Source organism: Leptopilina heterotoma, unplaced genomic scaffold (assembly GCF_015476425.1).
Source record: "Leptopilina heterotoma isolate Lh14 unplaced genomic scaffold, ASM1547642v1 Lhet_105, whole genome shotgun sequence".
NCBI classification, from domain to species: Eukaryota; Metazoa; Arthropoda; class Insecta; order Hymenoptera; family Figitidae; genus Leptopilina; species Leptopilina heterotoma.
The window spans coordinates 689,215-709,349 of record NW_025110819.1 but is presented as its reverse complement, the minus strand read 5'-3'; the positions used below and the strand labels follow the sequence as shown (position 1 = coordinate 709,349).

At 20.3% G+C, this 20,135-nt stretch overlaps 1 protein-coding gene across 1 annotated transcript in view; it reads right to left on the bottom strand.

Annotated features, from left to right (window-relative positions):
• Positions 1-19,316, bottom strand: part of LOC122501655 (serine-rich adhesin for platelets) — a 60,699-nt gene extending 41,383 nt beyond the window's left edge. The window contains exon 1 of the mRNA XM_043611295.1: positions 19,029-19,316. The gene's annotated coding sequence lies outside the window, so the exon portion shown is untranslated. The remainder of the gene's footprint in view (positions 1-19,028) is intronic.
• Positions 19,317-20,135: the final 819 nt, after the last annotated feature.

Genomic DNA, 20,135 nt, shown 5'->3' with positions numbered 1-20,135 from the left:
AAGGAAAAGAAGAAACAATCAAAAAAGAAGGAAAAAAGTCAAAGAAGAAGAAGAAGCAGAGAAAAAAGGAAAGAAGACGAAAGAGAAGAAGAAATAAAGAAGGTAAAAGGGAAGATAGAGAAGAAAAAAGAAAGAAAGAACTAAAAAGAGGGGAAGAAGAAATAAAGAAGGTGAAAGAGAAGACAGAGAGGAAGAAGTAAAGAAAAAGAAAAGAAGACGAAGGAGAAGAAGAAGGAAAAGAAGAAACAAAGAAAGAAGTCAAAGAAGAAGAAAAAAATAGAGAAAAAAAAGAAAAAAAGAAAGAAGATGAAAAAGAAGAAAAAAGCAGAAAAATAAAATGCAATAATGCAAAGTAAATTTACCGCTAACTCGTGTGGATTTCACGCTCACGCGGACATACATATATATATAAATGCGTGTATAATTCCCGTACGGGAATTAAAAAAGAATTGTCGATCCAAGCGTAATTATACAAGTATATTCTATTTTCGCCTTGTTTCCAGTATCGTTAACGTCTCCAGCAAGTGACTCTGGAGTTTATTGACAGTGCGCGAATGTGTCGGTATGTGGAGCAAAGGAACTCCACTTTTAAATTGGCAATGGTCGCACATTCGACATTTTACTATGTAAGACCTGTCGACCCCATATACCAAAGGCGTTGCGTTCTTGAATAACATTATTTCTCAATGACTAGGTCGTAGATCTGACCAAAATTATTATTCATTTTTGAAAAAGAATAAAAGAAGAATTTTTTACATTAAAAGTATTTTTTTCTTCTTTTCTTTCTTTCCTTTTTCTTCTTTTTTCTTCTATATTCTAAAAAGAAGAAGAAGAAACAAAAAGATAAGAATTTTTTACATTTAAAAAAATACTTCGTCCTGATTGTATAAAAAAAATAAAAAGAAGAAGAGAATTTTTTTACATTAGATGAATTTTTTCTTCTTTTCTGTTTCTTTCCTTCTTCTTCTTCTTCCTCTTTTTTTCTTCTTCTATATTATAAAAAGAAAAATTACAATTTGTTACATTTAAAAAAATGTTTTTTTATTTGTATAAAAAGTATAGAAGAAAAAGAAAATTTTTTCCTTCTTTTCTTTTTTTTCTTTTGTAGAAAGAGAAGAAAAGAATTTTTTACATTAAAAAATTTTTTTCTTATTCGAATAAAAAGAATTGAATTTTTTACATTAAAAAATTTTTTTCTTATTAGAATAATAAGAAGAGGATTTTTTACATTAAAAAAAAATTTTCTTCTTATGCTAATAAAAAGAAGAGAATTTTTTACATTAAAAAAAAATTTTCTTCTTGTTCGAATAAAAAGAAGAGAATTTTTTACATTAAAAAAATTTTTTCTCGTTCGAATGAAAAGAAGAGAATTTTTTTACATTAAAAAAAATTTTTCTTCTTGTTCGAATAAAAAGAAGAGAATTTTTTATATTAAAAAAAATATTTTCCCTTCTTTATAGAAAATAAAGAAGAGAATTTTGATGGAATAATATGGAGAGTCACTTTTAAATGTTCCAGTAGTCGAGTGGTTTCTCTGAAGATATACCTTGAGAAACCTTGAAAAGTTCAGTAAACAAGATCGCATGCAAGTCAGTTTATTGCGAGATCAATTTTAGGCGCCCTTTTTTTAATCTATAAATAAATTTCCATTGAAAAAATAGAAGAAAAAAATTTAAAAGAAAAAAGAAGCTATAAAAATTTCCCTTTTTTCTAAAGATCAGAAATAATTTTCCTTTCAAAGTCTTTTAAAGAAGATATTCTTCTTATATTCTTTTTTTTTCTTATTTTTCCATATCAAAAATTAAATTTTTTTAAAGAAGAAGATATTCTTTTTATTTTTGCTTATTGAGAATAAAAATTTTTAGAATGAAATTTTTCAAGAAGAAGATATTCTTTTTCTTTGTCAAGAATACCCAAGAAGAAGAAATTTTTATTTTCTTCTTATTCTTTTCCCTGAACAAGAATGCAAAATTTAAAGGAAGAAATGTTTAAAGAAGAAGATATATTCTTCTTCTTTTTCTTTATCGAGAATCAAATTTGTCAATAAGAAAATATTATTCCTCTTTTCTTTATGAATCTGAATTTTTTTATGAATTCTTTGTACTGATCAAGAATACAAATTTTAAGAAAGAAATGTTTAAAGAAGAAGATATTGTTCTTGTTTTTCTTTATCGAGAATAAATTTTTTAAAGAAGAAAATATTCTTCTTCTTCTTTTTTTTATCAAGAATAAAATTTTTCACGAAAATATTTAAAGATGAAGATATTCTTTTTATATTCTTCTTCTTTTTCTTTTTTCTTATCAATAATAAAATGTTTAAAGAAGAAAATATTCTTCTTCTTCTTCTTCTTTTTATGAAGAATAAAATTTTGAAGAAAAATATTTAAAGATGAAGATATTCTTTTTATAGTCATCTTCTTTTTCTTTTTTCTTATCTATAATAAAATGTTTGAAGAAGAAAATATTTTTCTTTATTTTTTTCATGACAAGAATAAAATGTTTAAAGAAGAAAATATTCATTTTCTTCTTATCAGAAATAAAAATGTAAAAAAAAATATTTTTTTCGTATTAAGAATAAAGTTTTCCAAGAAGAAAATATTCTTATTCTGCTTTTCCTTTATCAAAAACTAAGGTTTTTAAAGAAGAAGATATTCTTTCTTATCAAGAAAAAAATTGAATGTTTTTTTTTCTCTATTTCCTCTAATCCTTTAATAAACAATTGTGCGTATTGTATTTTTTCTTTATTTCCAGTTTAAAATTGAAATTCGTGAGAATATAATTTAGCCAGAATTTAGAATTCAAGAGTGATGTAATTGCGTGTGAATTTATAAGAATACCTTCTGCATGCTTATTTTACTTCACGCCTATATACATACAAGTTCCTGTACTTCTTCTAATTAATTAATTATTCAGCGATTTGAATTTCTGGTACTTTTCTTCCGCCTCGAAAGAATAAATTACCGCAACATTTATTTTTTTCTGCTATATAGAAACATTTTACTTTTTTTTTTCTTTTCTCTTTTTCTTTTGCAGAAAAAAAATAAATACAGTAATATTATTATAAATACATTCTTTATTTATAATTGCAAAAAAAATATTTATTTCAATATAAACGGTACTTGTCCTTCTATTATAAAATTTATTAAAAAATATATTATAAAAAAATAAAAGAATTTTATTTTATAAAATGTAATAAAAATAATAACAATAATAAATTATTTATTATTATTAACAATAATAATTAATAATAAATTATTATTATTACCTAATATTAATCAAAATAGTATAACAGTAATAAATTTTTATTAGTATGATTATTTTGTTGTTATTATTATTATAATTTTTTATTTAATAAAAAAAAACTCAATTTTTTTAAAAGATGTAAAATTGTTATTATAAATAAAAAAGAAAAATACAAAATTAATATTAAAAATTGATAAAATATCTCGAAATGGAGAAATAATTAATTATCTCTCATGAGAGATTGTAAGGCATAATATGTATGTGTATATATATTTCTGATCCCGTAAATAAAATTTACACTTCTAACTGTTAGCTTGTAATTCAATTTGTAACTATTGCACCTGACGTGTCTTTGAAACTAATGCCTTCTTCCGTATCTTGTTTCATCTACATCTGTGTGTGCATTCAGTAAACGTACCTTTGAAGCATATACTCACAGTGTAAAACGAATATATATACGTATACAGGTGCATCTATTTATAAATCAACTCTCCAATAATAAGAAAATTATTATTGAAAATTTTATTTCAAATTTCTGTCAGATTTTCTTCTATTAAAAAAAAATTGTTCACTTTTCTTCTTAAAATTTATTTTTTCAAATTTTTTCAAATTCTTTAAATTTACTTTAAAAATGTTAATATTTTTAAGTACATTTTTTCCGTTTATTATTATTTTTTTTATTTTTTATATCTATTTTTATTTATTTCCTATTTTTTTATTTAATTTTGTTTTTAATATTCTTTAATGAAAATTATATTTTTAAATCAGGGTTAATGCAGGTCAGGGATGTCGGGAAATTCAGGGAAAAGTCAGGGATTTTTAAAAATCTTAATTTTTCATACTTTTAATTAATAATTCTGTAAAATTAATTTTTTTGAATTAAATTCTGCTGATTTCGATAAACATCAAAATTTTCCACAGAAATTCAATTATTTTCAGGAATTTTTAATAAAATTCAATTATTTTCATAAATGAAAATATTAACATCATACAATAATTCAATTATTTTTAAAAATAATAAAATTCTTCGCAGAAATTCGATTATTTTGAAAATTTTTGTTAAAATTCCCGTCAAGATTTCAATTATTTTTATAAATAGAAACATTTTTCAATAAAATTAAATTATTTTCAAAAATTTTAATAAAATTCTTTTCAAAATTGCAATTATTTTCAACAATTTTTCGCAATTCAATGATTATCAATATCTAATATTTTTTAAACATTTCCGCCAAGAATTCAATTATTTAAAAAAAGTTTTGAAAAAATTCTTCTAAAACATTCAATTATTTTTATAAAGAATAAAAATTTCAGAGGAATTTAATGATTTAAAATAAAATTTGCATAAATTTTTTCGATAAAATGAATTATTTAAATTTTTTTATAAAATTCTTGTCAATAATTCAATTATTTTTCATAAATATTAAAATTCTATTTAGGGATTCAATTATTTTCAAAAATAATAAAATTCTTCGCAGAAATTCAATTATATTGAAAAAATTTGTTGTTAAAATCCCCGTAAAAATAATTTCAATTATTTTTATAAATATTAAAAATTTCAGAGGAATTTAATTATTTTAAATAAAATTTGCATAAAATTTTTCGATAAAATCAATTATTTAAAACTTTTTTTTATAAAAAATTCTTCGCAATAATTCAATTATTTTCATAAATATATATTAAAATTCTTGTTAGGGATTATAATAAAACTGATCGCTGAATTTCAATTATTTTCAATATATTTTTAATCGAATTCCTTGAAAACTGTAATTATATTTAATATTGTATTAAATTTTGTCAAAAGAATTCAATTATTCAAAAATTTGTTGATAAAATTCTTTAGGAGAATTTAATTTTAACATTCAAGTATTCAATAAATAATAATTATAAAAAATTTACATCATTTGGATTATTTTGCCAAAAATATCTTCTAAATTACATAATAAATCCCTAAACTTATTCTTTTATAAATTATTTATTTTTGTTTTTAAATAATAATTGAATTATTATCGTAGAATTTTCTAGTAAAAATGGATTTAAAAGTGAATTTTAGTTAAAAGTTTTAATTATAATTGAATATATTAAAAGCATTATAGCGTGAATTTTTAGAAATAATTGAATTTTGAAAAGGTTTCAAATTAAAATATTTAACAGTCTGTATTTTTATTAAGACTTTTAATTAACAATGCTGTAAAACGAATTTTTTTTTTTTTTGAAAAATTTCAATTTAAAAATAAAAATAAACGAATTAAATATCAATTGCATGAAGAAAAAAGAGAAGGAAAAAGACAACATTAAAAAAAATGATTTGCATTTACAGTATAGTAGCATTAAGAAACTAAAAAAGGAAAAATAGAAGAAGAAGAAATATAGAAGAAGTAGTGCAGATTAAAGATTCTCGTTACTGTTCATCTGAAACAAGTACAAATTGTATCTATTAATAAATAATAGAGTTCGCGCTCATGAAAAAAGGGGTATATATACGTGGCACGTGTTGCGCGGTTTCGTGGGAACAAAGTCCAAACATAACGGTGTCACTAGTCACGTTACAAATGTGCCCTGAAGTGGTCAAGAAGCTGAGTCCCCCAACTCTCTGTGAGAAACAGAAGTAGTGTGTATTGTATATGTGTATACATATATATCCAATCAACCATTCAGGGTACCAGGTAATCAGGCCATCCTCCCAGAGGTGCCCAGAGGTTACGGACCCAACTCAAAGCAAGGATCTCTGTTCCGAGACCAACTTTATAAACTCTCTACTTACATGGTCCTTCTTAACTCGTTCGTTCCGGATCTCATGTTTTATATATATAGTAGTCGAGAAACGATACGATAAGAAATAAAGAGAAAGATGAACAGAGTATAATGGTCGGCAAGGGAGAGCCACAAACCTACGCCTTTGTTCTGAAAATTTTTATTTCCCCTCAATTGCTTCACAATATCTTCGAAGCTGGAGATGTAGGTGCAGAAGCAAAGAGGTAGCGGCTTCTTTTGTCGCTATTTGTTCATACAATGCTTTTATGTTTTGTAAATTTATAATCGATTTTCAATCATGAATCAGAAGATTTTTCATTCAAAAATATGTTGGGAATTTTTTTCATTCAGAAAATATTTTTCATTGGAAAAGAAATCACAGTAAATCGTGAGGTATTAAAAAGTGTTGCGGATTAAAATAATCAATTTTGGTGTTATTTTTTACAATTAATGAAATTTTAGTTCATTAAATTTTTTTAAAACTATAAAACATGAAGATATCGATAACTCGGAGTGATCGATTTCTTCATATTTTATAATAATTAAAGATGACCAAGTAATAAAATCATTATTTTACATTATAAGAATATTATACTTCTTCAAAATTATTTTCATTATTTCAATCCAATTATTATTTTCAAAAATTTTTAACTACAATTTTACTTTATATCTATTATTTTTAATAATTTTCGAAAAAGTTCTTTGGCAATTTTCAAATCCATTTGTTTACAATATTCAATTTCACTAAATTTCAATTATTCCTAAATTCTTTAATTAAATGCATATTAGAAAATAAAAACTTCAAATAATATAAAAGAAAATTCAATTAAACTTTTTCAAAAAAAATTAATTTCAAAATTCAATTATTTCTAAAAATTCACGCTATCTTGCTTTTAATATTCAATTATAATCTAAAATTTTAACTGAAATTCATTTTTATGAAATGAAAATCAATTTTTATTAGAAAATTCTACAAGAATTTAATTATTTAAATGCAAAAGTAAATAATTTATTGAATAATTCAATGTTTTTCAAAATTCAATTTTCATAAAGAATTTTATTAACAAATTTTTAGATAATTGAATTTCTTTGTCGAATTTTATTAAAACTTGCATGAATATAATTACTTTTTTCAAGGAATTCAATTATAATTGTATGAAAAATAATTGAAACGCTGCGATCAGTTTTATTATTAGTAAAAATAATTGAATCCTTAACAAAAATTTTATTACTCTTGAAAATAATTGAATTTCTGCAATAATTTCTAACTTCTCTAAAATTAAATTTTTTTCTAGTGTTTTCAACTAAAATTCTTCAATAATTCCATTATTTTTAATAATTTTCAAAAAAGTTCTTGGAGAATTTTCAAATTCATTCGTTTACAATTCAATTTTACAAAATTTCAATTATTCGAAAATTCTGCAATTAAATATTATATAGAAAAATAAAAACTTGAAATAATTTCCATAAAAATCCTATTACACTTTTAAACAGAATTAATTCTACAGAATTTTTTGTCAAAAATATGAAAAATTAAGAATTTCAATGATTTTAGTTTGAAACTTTTTCAAAATTTAAATTATTTCTAAAAAAAAATCCACGTTATAATGCTTTTAATATTTAATTATAATCTAAAATTATAACTGAAATTCATTTTTAAAAACATTTTTATTAGTAAATTCTACGAGAATTCAATTATTTAAATACAAATATAAATAATTTATTAATTTCATGTTTCTTGAAATTAAATTCTGATAAAAAATGTTATCAACAAATTTTTTAAATCATTAAATTCTTTGGACGAATTTTAATAAAATTTTTAAAAATAATTACATTTTTCGAGGAATTTGATTAAAATTGCATTAAAAATAATTGAAATTCTGCAATGAGTTTTATTATTTATGAAAATAATTGAATTCCTAAAAGAATTTTATTATTTATAAAAATAATTGAATCCCTGTTAAAATGTTATTATTTATGAAAATAATTGAATTATTGCGAAGAAATTTATAAAAAAAATTTGTAAATAATTGAATTCCTGTAGAATTTTTTATTATTTATGATAATAATTGAATGTTTGCGTAGAATTTTATTCAAATTTTTTATAATAATTGAATTCTTTTGGAAAAATTTTATTGAAATAGTAGATATTGAAAATCATTGAATTTTAGAAAACTTTTGAAAATAATTGAAATTTTGACAAGAATTTGATTAAAATTTTGTAAAATAATTGAATATCAGAGAAGAATTTTATTATTTATAAAGAGAATTGAAATTTTGACGAGAATTTTTTTAAATTTTTTAATACAATTGAATTTAGTAACTATGTTACTAAATTAGTTAGTAAGTTAGTAACTAAGTTGGTAACTAACTTACTAACTTGTTATTCTCTCTGGAGAAGCTAATTTCGTTGAATTTTTACAAATCGTTGACTTTGGTGTTTTATTTAAAGTAAAATTTCATTCACAGTATTGTATTGTTTTCTATTTCTTCACTAGTAACTATTTTTTCATTATTTACTCTCTTTTCACTGTTAACTATTTTTTTATTCATCTTTTTTATTTCATCTTCTAAATTTCTAAATTTTTAACAGTTTTTTAAAATTTTCAGATTCTGCACTTTCTGCTTCTGTGACTTCTACTATATAACATTAAAAAATTCACTCTCAGTGAAGAAATATTAAACTATTTCTTCACTGCGAGTATTTCCCTATTTGTTGATTTTCTACTGATTCTTCACTTTTTCACCAATATTTAGTCCTTCCTGCTCCTCATTATTATACATTTAATTGATTATTTGTTTTTTAAGAAATAATCTTCAATAGTAAAAATCATAAAAGTAGAAAATGTAGAAGCAAAAAATTTTAATAATTTCGAAGATGAAATTATCGTTTACCTCATTTATATAATATACTTTTAAAAATGAAAAGTGTTTACAGTTGCACGCTTTGAAAATTGAAAGCATTTTTTCTGCTTATCTGCTTTGAAAATCGACAGGAATTTCAAAACTTTCTTATATTTATTTATATTTACGTTTTTATTTTCAATTGAAAACATCTTTCTTCAGTAAAAATAGATGTTCATCTTTCTTCACTTTTTCCATACTTTTCTTTTCAATGATTATTATCAAAAATTAATTTAGAAGATTAATTCATTTTATAAATTATTAAAATTTTCTGCTTCTACGATTTCTACCACTGAAAATTATTTTTTAAAAAACAAATAATCAATTAAATATATAATAATGAGCTGCACTGAAGAAATAGCAGAAAAAAGAAGAAACGAGACAAAGTATGTGATAGTAAGAAAGAACAGTAGGATAGTAGCAAAAGAAGATGAATCACAAAAAGAAGAATAAGAAGATAGAAAAGCAGAGGAAAAAAAAGAAAATGAAAATAAAAAACTGGAGTAACAGAAGGAAAACAAGAAAATACAGAAGCAGAAAAAGAGAAAAAAAGAAGACAAAGAAAATGAAGAAACAGGGAAGATGAAGAAGAAATTATAGATAAGCAAAAGAATCATAGAAGTTCTGATTTCTTCTTTTTTTTGTTTGCATAAAAAAAATTTGTTTGCGTAGTTGAAGAAAGATGTTTTCAATTACAAATAAAAACGCAAATATAAATAAATATAAGAAAGTTTTGAAGTTCCTGTCGATTTTCAAAGCAGATAAGTAGAAAAATGCTTTCAATTTTCAAAGCGTGCAACTGTAAACACTTTTCATTTTTAAAAGTAGGTATATTATATAAATGAGGTAAACGATAATTTCATCTTCTAAATTATTAAACTTCAACATAGTTCTTATTCAAAATTTCTGCTTCTGCATTTTCTGTTTCTATGATTTTTAGAAAATTTTTTCTTAAAAAAACAAATAATCAATGAAGTAAATAATAATGAGCTGAAAAAAGGACTAAAAATGCCGAAAAAGTAAAGAAACAGTAGAAAATCAGCAAATTGGAAAATACTAGCAGTGAAGAAATAGAAAACAATCAAATAATAATAATTTATTTATTTACATATAGGTATATTCTATATTCCATAATGCGTTAAAAGAATGATTAAAATATTATCACTGAAGAACTGATAGTAGTAAAAAAAGTAGTGAAGAAATAAGAAATATCAAAAAAAAATCAAGCCAGTAAAGAAACTTTGAAGAGTAAACAAAATTGCAGATGAGTAAGAAAAAATTGAGGAAATAATTGTTGATAATTATCTATGATAATTAATTTTATATATAATTTATCTTTTTTTAATTTAATTTATTATTTAGTTATTTATTTGTTTATTTATTTACTTATTTATTTCAGTTTAGACGGACCAATAATGTTCGTCCGAATGATAATTAAATTTTTTTTTCGAATTAGAAACGCAGAAGAAAATTAAAATACGCAGACAAGTATGCGAAAGATATTCAATACACGAATTTTAAAATAATCTTTGAATATTTAGCAAATGGAGAATGCTTGCAAATTATCACAAGAGAATTAGGGTCAACATTTTCAAAGTCAAGGATAAATTAACTTATATGTTCAAAGTGTTATATTACCGTTATAGGACAACTACTCGATGAGGGGGGCAGGGGGGGAACTTGTCATGCATTGTTAAACGACGGTTTTGAAATTCCACTGTCGTTACCCAGAATCATATATACATATACAATATGTATTCAAGAATATTAAAAAAAAATTTCGTTCTCAATTTTCCCTCAAAAAAAAAAAAAATATTTCTATTAACAAAAAAAAATTGATGCTTTTTCGCTTTTTTTTATTGTGATAATAATCACTGAAATTTGTGAATAAAATTCATTGGTGTAATTTTTTTTTCCTAAGCGAAAATCTATATTGTAATGGAATTTATAAACATTTTTTTTGCATGTGAGAAAGAATGCATTATCGATTCAATTGTCGTTCAAATAAAGTCTAATGTTACCAGCAACATTATCGATTATTACTTTTTTAACCTTTCATGTGAATGTTCAATTTTTTTTTCATCTTCATAATTTATTTAAAATGTTTATAATTATTATTTTACATTATACAATTACTATTATCATTAGTATTAATAATTAGATTTAAAAATGAATAAAAATTTTTTCAATTATTTTTCAAATTAATTATTAGGTAATTAAATTAGGTAATTGAAAAATGAATGAAAAAAATGAACTTAATGAAAATTAATTGAAAAATGAATTAATTGAAAAATCATTATAACATTGAATAAAAAAATAATTGAATAATGAATGAAAAAAATGAATTTAGTAAGTAATTCAAAAATCATTGAAAAAATAAATGAAAAAGATAATTGAATAATCAATTAATTGAAAAATAAATGACAAAAATAATTAAAAAATGAATTAATTGTAAAAAGTAATTGAAAAATAAATCAAAAAAATAATTGAAAAATGAATAAAAAAATGAATTTATTGCAAAAAGTAATTGAAAAATAAATAAATTGAAAGCTTAGTGAAAAAATGAATTTATTGCAAAAAGTAATTGAAAAATAAATTAATTGAAACATTAGTGAAAAAATGAATAAAAAAATGAAATTATTGCAAAAAGTAATTGAAAAATGAATAAATTGAAAGATTATTGAACAAATGAATTAAAAAAATGAATTTATGGCAAAAAGTAATTGAAAAATTGCATTAATTGAAAGATTAGTAAAAAAATGAATTAAAAAAATGAATTTATTGCAAAAAGTAATTGAAAAAGGAATTAATTAAAAGATTAGTAAAAAAATGAATTAAAAAAATGAATTTATTGCGAAAAGTAATTGAAAAAGGAATTAATTAAAAGATTAGTGAAAAAATGAAATTATTGCAAAAAGTAATTGTAAAATGAATTAATTGAAAGATTAGTGGAAAAATGAATATAAAATTGAATTTATTGCAAAAAGTAATTGAAAAATGAATTAAATGGAAAATTAGTGCAAAAATGAATAAAAAAAATGAAATTATTGCAAAAAGTAATTGTAAAATGAATTAATTGAAAGATTATAGTGAAAAAATGAATTTATTGCAAAAAGTAATTAAAAAATGAATTAAATGAAAAATTAGTGCAAAAATAAATGAAAAAAGTAATTAAAAATTCATTAAATTGAAAAATTAGTGAAAATATAAATTAATTGAAAAATTGTTTAGAAAAAAATGAAGAAATGAACTATAATTGAAAAATAAATGAGAAAAAATCAATTTATTGCGATAAGTAATTGAAAAATGAATTAATTAAAAATCCAGTGCAGAAAAATAAATCAAGAAATAAATAAAAATAAAAAATTGAAAAATGAATAAAAACAAAAATTAATTAAAATTTGTATTGCTCCAATAATGGCATAATTAAGACTTTGATAAAAGAAATTATCTCTTGACGCTTTTTAAAAAAAAAAAACTAAATATAGAAAAAGAAAAGTCATCATCTCATCAACGTCATTAACAAAGTAACTTTAAATATATTACCGTTGCTAAAATTACGATTACCGCATTGTTGTAAATCACTGCCTGAATGGAATTACACGCAGTTCATTGTTACAATATTTTTCCGGTTTTATTGTTATAATACTCTCGGATATTATATTAAATCTCTTATACGAGTAAGTAATCATGCACGTGAGAGAGTCATCATTAATAGTTCTCAAGTTCATCATCACCTACCTCATCATCAAGCAAAAGTGTTTCTAACAGTTTCTCACTTCTATCCACGAAATCTAATTTCCCATATAAGCTATACACTAATAACTTAATTATCAACTTAAAACTCCATTAGTCTCATTAACTGTAAGTAATGGAGTTATATAGTTATCGTATATATTATTATACTCCTCGATATCCAATTAAATTCTATTTTTAAAAAAAATGAATAAAATAGCCAATTTTTTTTTTAATTTAAAAAAATTATCTGATTATTTGAATTCTAAATTTAAATCATGTAATTAGTTATTTAGATTCTGATTAAATAATTATTTTATTTAAATTCTATATTTAAACTTAGATTTTTTTTCTTTTTTTTCTTTTCAGTATTTTTTCAGTACAATAATAATTTATTTAATTTTTAACGGGCGCTCTTTCGTACATTGTACTTAACAAAAATATTTAACAAATTATAATAACAAATTTACAAGTTTATTGCGCACTAATAAATATTTTAATTTTCAAAGGTGTTAACTATTCGTAACGAGGTTAATAATAATAGTAATATTAATAGTAATATTAATAATTAATAATAATAGTAAAAATAATAATAATAATAATAATAATAATAATAATAATAATAATAATAATAATAATAATAATAATAATAATAATAATAATAATAATAATAATAATAATAATAATAATAATAATAATAATAATAATAATAATAATAATAGTAATAAATAAAAATAGTAGATGAAAATAAAATTTTGAATAAAAAGGGAAAAAAAGCCATTTTTTAATTACAAAAAATTTTAATTTGCATTATTTAAATTCTATTTAAATAAATTCTATTTAAAAGTAAAATTGTTTTTTCCTGTCTTGAGTTAAATTACTAGTAATTACTATAGTAAATAATTAATTTGAAATAAAAATATATTCGATTTAAATTAAATTGCTAAAAAGAGTACTAAACAAAAGAAGTAGAAAAAAAATTGAAGAATGATAAAAAGAAAAATATCGAAAGAAAATAGATTGGTTGCAAAAAAATTAATTAATTGGGAAAAATAATTTAATTGCGAGAATAGAGGAGGAGAAGGAGAAGAAGATGTGGAGAAAAGGAAGAAATGCGAAAAAAATAAAAGCAAATGGAGTTGAAGGAATTGTATTAATTAGGGTAATAGAAATTGTATCCAGACAATTTCCGTTACTATGGTAAAAGCTTCATTTAAAGTCACGAATTGTATTGCAGAATTTACTTTAAAATAGGGCAAGTGACATTACTTTGGGCGCATACTAAACGCATCGTTGCCACCGCGGATAATAAAATTTATTCATTCACTTTTTTATCTATGCAATGAAAAATTGTTTCTTTTATATTTTTTTTTTTTTGAAAATGTTAATTTTAGTGTGAATTATATAATAAAAATTTAATTATTATATTAGTTATATTAAAATATATTCAATTATAGGTAATTAAATAAAACATCTTTAAATATTATTTGGTCTAATGGCGTTAGCCATTAGGCCAATTAATATTTAAAGATCTTTTATTTCTTAATATTATTTTATTTATTATTTTTATTTGATTTATTTTTATTTATTACTATTTTATTATTATTATTATTATTATTATTGCTTGTTCTTAAAAAATTTATTAATTAATTTTCAATAATTGTGATTTTTTAAAATTAAGAATTTAAAAACTGTAATTTATAAAATAAATAAAAGAATAATAATAAGAAAAAATAAATATAAGCGTAGCTTAATGGTTAACGTATGTGACCTCGGTGCTTAAGGTTAAGGGTTCGATCCCAGTGAGCGTCAATAATGAGAAATAAATAAAGATAAATAAAAATAAATAAAAAAATATTTAAGTAAATAAATATAAATAATTATAAATTATAAATAAAAAATAATAATAAAATTTTCAATGTCACAACTAATAAAATAAATGCATGTCAACAAATAAAATAAATAAATATAAGAATAAATGAATATAAACGAATAAATAAAAAATACGTAAAAAACATTCGCAAATAAATAAATATTAAATTAAATTTCTGAAATAGAAATAAATAGAAAACTAAATAAATATATGAATAATAAGTTAATTAAATTAATTTTTAAAAAAATAAAAAAATATATTTATAAAATCGTTTGAAACTATATAATTTAGAAAATCAACAACCCTAATCTATAGAATGCGAGATATAGATGTTGATATGTTGAGGTTATAACCCAGAACCCAAATTTCTGGTCAAAGAACCCGTTTGGACCAAAGACGTAACTTCAAAGGTGATTCGTTCAACACATATATATAAATATATATATCTATATTACGTTGAGATCGTAATAGGATTATGCATCCTCTTAAGTCACATCCACATATTAGAATATTATTTCATTTTAAAATATTTTAAATTTATCCAACAATTTTTTTTATCCAAATTATACAAATATATTATTTTCAAATATGTAACAAATATTTCTTGAAAATTTTTTTTTCTTTGCATCTTTTCAATCTTATTGTATTTATAATACAATACTATTTATAATTATAAGTAAATTGATAATATTTCCATAATTTGTTCTTGAATAAATAAATTTAAATATTAATTATTACCTTATTATTAATTATTATTCTTATTACATTAACTATTGTAGTTAGTAATAATTATTTTATTTTACCATTAATTTTTCAATATTAATTCATTTTTTATATTCCTTTTCAATGAAATAATTTTGTCATTTATTTTTCAACTAATCCAAATTTTCCACTCATTTTTCAATTAGTTTTCACTGAATTTATTTTTTATTAATTTTTCAATTACTTTTGTCATTTATTTTTCAATTGTATTTTTCATTTATTTTTCCAATCATTTTTCAATATTAATTTACTTTTCCACTAATTTTTTAATTTTAATTCATTTTTCAATTTAAAAAAATTTTTTTTTCGACTAATCTTTTAATTATTTCATTCTTTTTATTTGTTTTTCAATTATGTTTTTAATTTATTTTTCAATTAATGAATTTCTTTTTCTTCACTGATTTTTTAAATCATTCATTTTTCAAATTTTAATTCATTCCTTTTCGAAATAAATTAATTTTTTCATTAATTTTTCCACTAACTTTTTCAATCAATTCATTTATTTATTCATTTTTCATTTATTTTTCAATTCATTCATTTCTTCATTTATTTTTCCACTAAATTTTCAATTAATTAATTTTTTCATTCATTTTTCAATTATCTTTTTCAGTTATTTTTCAAGTAATTCATTTCTATATTTTTTTTCCAAATAAATTTTTCAATTAAATTAGTTTTTCACTAATTTTTCAATTAATTCATTTCTTCATTTTCTTCCAAATAATTTTTCAATTAAATTAGTTTTTCACTAATTTTTCAATTACTTTTGTCATTTATTTTTGCATTAATTTTTCATTTAATTTATTTTTCAATTACTTTTCATTAAATTCATTTTTTTCATTTATTTCTCAATTATTTCATTTTTTTATTTATTTTTTAATTAATTCATTTCTTCATTTATTTTTCCACCAATTTTTCAATTAATTCATTTTTTCATTCATTTTTCAATTAATTCATTTCTTCAGTTATTTTTCAATTAATTCATTTCTTCATTTACTTTTCCAAATAATTTTTAAATTAATTGATTTTTCTAATAATTTTTCAATTTACTCATTTTTTTTTGTTTTTATTTTTGTGTGATAGTTTAAAGTACATAAATTAAAAGTAAATAAATAAATAAATATAAAAAATAAATGTAAAAAAAAAATAAAAAATAAATAAGTTTTAAGTAAATTTATAAAAATATATTTAGCAACTGAAGTCAAAATAATTTCTTCACTTTTTTGGAGAAGAAATAGAAGAAGTAGAAGACGAAGAAGATGAAGAAGAAGAAGATGCTACTAGCAATTAAATACTTTTCATCCAATTTTATTGGTTGCACTACATGTTTAATTGGTAAATTTTAAACTCCACACGAAGTGAATAGCAAGAGTTTTAATTACTTTAAATGTCTCTTTGAAAATTAATTTTATTACACGCCTAGATTCACGAAACTGTTAACCTGAAATGTAATATATACTCTTCTTTTTATTTTTTCGGCTATTTTTTGATCTAATTAAAATTTTTTATTTAAGAAAAAATTTGTTTTCACTGAAATTTTAATTACAAATTTATCTAGTTTCTTGTTTTTAGGATCAATTTTTTTTTTTGACCTGATTTAAAATATGTGCCACAACTTTCAGGTGATAAGATGTCAAGGAAAATAATTTAAATGGAGAATAAAAATCCAAATTAACGGAAGAGAAGAAATTAATATATTAATATATCAATTTTCGCAAATATAAAAAATATTTATGAAATATTCATTTGAGTATTTCAATTAGATTATTGCTATTAATAAGCTATTAAATAATTAGTTATTTCTATGTAGAATATAAATTTTATTTAAACCAGTTAAATTGCCCGCGTAAATTGCAGATAAATAAATAAAAGTTTAATATTTTATATTTAAAAAAATTATTAATTATAATAAATACTTTGCAAATTATAAATCATAGTAAAATGATTTTGTACTTTAATAAGAAGTAATACTTAATTTAATCAATTAATTTTTTCAATTTATCCAGGTCAAGTCTTTAATTATTTACATATTTAATTAATATTATCGAGTAAAAAAATTTTAATGACATTTTTAATTTAAAAGTATCAAATTGCAACTAATTTATAAAAAAAATTTGGATCAAATAAAAAATTGATAGAAATTTTTAGTATTAATTTGATCCACTTTAGTATCACTTTAATACTTTCGAGAAAACTGTAAATGTTAATTAATTATTATTTATCATTTATTTAATAAGTAAATAATGGTAAATAGGTAAAATAAAATAAAAATAGTAAATAATAATAAATAGTAAATAAATAAAAAATAAGTAAATAATAATAATAATAATAATAATAATAATAATAATAATAATAATAATAATAATAATAATAATAATAATAATAATAATAATAATAATAATAATAATAATAATAATTAAGCAAACCAGGTGATGAAAAAAATTAAAGTGAACTAATAATTCCCCCCCCCCCATTTGCCAGGGCGTTATGTACTAAATTATTTTTCCCCCGACTCGTTGACATTTTCTCGCGCTTTTAAATAATACCTCAAAATGCAAATGCACCATTGAAATTTTTCCACATTGCAATTATATTCATGATTCATTATTTCTGGCTATTACTTTAGGTCAGAAAATTTATGCAACAGTTCGCCAAAAAGAAAAATAAAAGCCAACAGTCTCTCACTCTTTGATTTTCTAATTAAAAAATTATAAATCACTGTTGCACTGGATTTTAACATCTCTTTTGAAATATTTTCCCCACCTTTTTTCTTTTATCTTTTTAACTTTTATTAATTATTATTTTTCTGAACTTAAAATAAACGTCTACTTTTATTTGAATCTATTTTCATTATAACTTATTTTTTTTTTTATTATTTTTCACTCTCTTTCTCTATTTTGTTTCAATTATTTATTACTATTATTACTATTTATTATTATTATTATTAAAAAAAAATAATTAAATAAAAATGAAAAGAAAAATAAAATAAAAAAAATTATCATTATTATTATTATTAATTTTTAGTAATCGTTATTAATTATAATTAATTATTAATTAATTAAGGAAAATTGATTGTTCAATTTTATGTTTTTATTTTATTTGAATTATTAATATAAAAATCAATTGTTAATATTATTATTATTCTTATTGTTATTGTTGCAATTGAACATCTTTGTTTTTAATTAAAAATAGAAAAGCGATCAATGAAACTTGAGTATTAATAAATTATTAAATTCATCGATTGTTCTCATGCATTGCTTGAAACTGATGACTCGAGAGAGTAATCGTAAACGGAAAACTTATCTTCTCATCAATAATATTCATTATATCATAGCACGGTAATTATAATAAATTAGTAAAAATTAATAAAAAAAAATACTTATTCAATAATTACGTTTCATTAAAAGTAATGATAATAATATTCAAATAATTTAAAAAAAAATTATTCAATAATCTTTAGGGGATTTTTTTTAAACGATCATTTTTAAATGATTATTTTCAAACCATAATTTTTAAATTATAATATTTTTTGATTGTATTTAATTTTATTTAATTTTATTTAATTTTATTTAATTATAAAAAAATTTAAAAATAATTTAAACAATTTTTCAATTTTCTAAAATAAAGAAATAAAATAATTCATTATTGTTTTCCAAATTTTAAAGGACATAAAGTTTTAAAAATTTTGAAGAAACAATTTTTTTTATCCAAATGCGAAGATTTTAAATAATTAGAAACAAAAAAGAAAAATTTGCGCTCCTACCTTTAATATATGTATATCGGCAAAAATGTGATCCTTTTTCCGATGATTAGGGGAAAAAAAATTCACAGCACTGTCACCATGAGAAAACTTTGTTTGAGATAAAAAAAAAATTTATCACTTATTGTATATAACTTAATCGTTTATAGTGATCATGTTGAAAATTGTTAAAGAAAAAAAAATTAATTTTTTTTTTATTGAAGATTTTTATTTTATTTCGCAGATGAAGAAAAAAAAACCGCTTTGAGAATTAAGTTTGTACTTATATATTATATAGAGATCTGTACACTGTTCAGCTCTCGCGTTCGTACTGAGCGCCTTTCAGGGAACGGATGTCTTTTATAACCTGTAGCCATCAACTATATTATTATACCTTTATACCAACTTCTTGAATTTTTTTTTTCTTTGAAAACTCCAAAAAAATTCCTTTTATTTTTCCATTAAAAACGAGTATTCAGTTTTTTGTTCTTTTATGAATATTTGTCTTTGTATCATTATTGTAAATTTATTTGTTATAATTTATTGTTACATTTTTATAAAAATTTATTATAACATATTTTTCTATAACTCGAATATTTATTACAATATATTTGCAATAATTTATTATATTTTTGATTATTTATTATAATTTATTCCTAATATTTATTACTTAACCGAATATTTACAATAACATATTTGCAATAATTTATTATATTTTTAATTATTTATTATAATTTATTATAAATTATAATATTTACAACTTCGCCGAATATTTATCATAATGCATTTGCAATAATTTATTATATTTTTAATTATTTATTATATTTCCATTGTTTATTATTATTTATTTAATTATAAATTATTTAACATAATAATATTTAATATTTATAATTTAGCCGCGAATTTTCATAAAGAAGTTTTATTTCAGGGATGTTTCATTTATCTGAACTTTAATTCATTTAGCTGAATGTGCACTTGAATTGATTTTTATTTAAGAGAATTTTTTGAGTTACAAAATATTGAAAAAATTTTATTTATTAAAATTAATTTAGCAACAAATTATTTTTGTCAAAAATTTGTATTTATGCTTAAATTTTTACTGAAAGAAACTGTTTAGCAATTTTTTTTTTG